Here is a 2,282-nt window from a genome sequence, read left to right as displayed (position 1 = left end):
GAAAAAGAAATAAAGGGTATTCGAATAGGAAAGGAGGAAGTCAAATTGTCTCTATTTGCAGATAACATAATTGTATATCTAGAAGACCCCATCATCAAAGCTCAAAATCTCCTGAAACTGATAAGCAACTTCAGCAAAGTCTCAGGATACAAAATCAATATGCAAAAATCACAAGCATTGCTATACACCAATAACAGACTTAAAGAGAGCCAAATCAAGAACGCACTGCCATTCACAGTTGCTACAAAGAGAATAAAATACCTAGGAATACAACTAACAAGGAACGTAAATGACCTCTTCAATGAGAACTACAAACCACTGCTCAATGAAATAAGAGAGGACACAAACAGATGGAGAAACATTCCATGTTCATGGTTAGGAAGAATCAATATCGTGAAAGTGACCATACTGCCCAAGGTAATTTACAGATTCAACACTATCCCCATCAAGCTACCAATGACCTTCTTCACAGAACTGGAAAAAACCACCTTAAACTTCATGTGGAACCAACAGAGAGCCCGCATAGCCAAGTCAATTCTAAGCAAAAAGAACAAAGCAGGAGGCATCACACTATTGGACTTCAAAGGATACTACAAGGCTACAGTAATCAAAACAGCATGGTAGTGGTACCAAAACATAGATCTAGACCAATGGAACAGAACAGAGGCCTCAGAGGCAACACAACACATCTACAACCATCCAATCTTTGACAAACCTGACAAAAACAAACAATGGGGAAAGGATTCCCTGTTTCATAAATGGTGTTGGGAAAACTGGCTAGCCAGATGCAGAAAACAGAACCCAGACCCCTTCCTGACACCTTACACTAAAATTAACTCCAGATGGATTAAAGACTTAAACATAAGACCTAACACCATAAAAACCCTAGAAGAAAATCTAGGCAAAACCATTCAGGACATAGGCGTAGGCAAGGACTTCATGACCAAAACACCAAAAGCATTGGCAACAAAAGCCAAAATAGACAAATGGGACCTAATCAAACTCCACAGCTTCTGCACAGCAAACGAAACAGTCATTCAAGTGAATAGGCAACCAACAGAATGGGAAAAAATTTTTGCAGCTTACCCATCTGACAAAGGGCTGATATCCAGAATCTACAAAGAACTAAAACAGATTTACAAGAAAAAAACGAACAAGCCCATTCGAAAGTGGGTGAAGGATATGAACAGTCCATTTACAAAAGAAGACATACATGAGGCCAACAAACACATGAAAAAATGCTCATCATCACTGGTCATTAGAGAAATGCAAATCAAAACTACATTGAGATACCATCTCATGCCAGTTAGAATGGCGATCATTAAAAAATCTGGAGACAACAGCTGCTGGAGAGGATGTGGAGAAATAGGAACACTTTTACACTGTTGGTGGGAGCGTAAATTAGTTCAACCACTTGTGGAAGACAGTGTGGCAAATTCCTCAAGGACCTAGAAATAGAAATTCCATTTGACCCAGCAATCCCATTACTGGATATATATCCAAAGGATTATAAATCATTCTACTATAAGGACACATGCACACGAATGTTCAATGCAGCACAGTTTACAATAACAAAGACCTGGAACCAACCCAAATGCCCATCGATGATAGACTGGACAGGGAAAATGTGGCACATATACACCATGGAATATTAAAAAACGATGAGTTCGTGTCCTTTGTAGGGATATGGATGAACCTGGAAACCATCATTCTCAGCAAACTGACACAGAAACAAAAAATCAAACACAGCATGTTCTCACTCATTGACGGGTGTTGAACAATGAGAACACATGGACACAGGGAGGGGAGCATCACACACTGGGGTCTGTTGGGGGAAATAGGGGAGGAACAGTGGTGGGTGCGGAGTTGGGGAGAGATAGCATGGGGAAAAATGCCAGATATAGGTGATGGGGAGGAAGGCAGCAAATCACACTGCCATGTGTGTACCTATGCAACAGTCTTCCGTGTTCTTCACATGTACCCCAAAACCTAAAATGCAATAAAAAATAAAATAAAAAGAAGCTAAGAACCTTGACAAAATGGTAGAGGAATTGCTTACTAGAATAACTAGTTTAGAGAGGAACATAAATTGTTGGTATTCACTGGGGTGGGGGGCGGGGTGGCAAAATATTACAGAAAATGTTTAGGGAAAGATATAGATTGTAATTTCAAACCTTTTGGAAGGCCAAAAGGTTTTACTGAGGCAGGTCGAAGGCAGCTGCCTCATTAATATTAGTGTAGAAGGAGATTAGAGACTGATCAAAAGGCCCCCACACCCATTT

This window comes from Aotus nancymaae, unplaced genomic scaffold (genome assembly GCF_030222135.1).
Source record: "Aotus nancymaae isolate 86718 unplaced genomic scaffold, 86718_ANA_hifiasm-v0.15.2.pri h1tg000058l, whole genome shotgun sequence".
NCBI lineage: Eukaryota > Metazoa > Chordata > Mammalia > Primates > Aotidae > Aotus > Aotus nancymaae.
Note: the sequence above shows the minus strand (reverse complement) of the source record.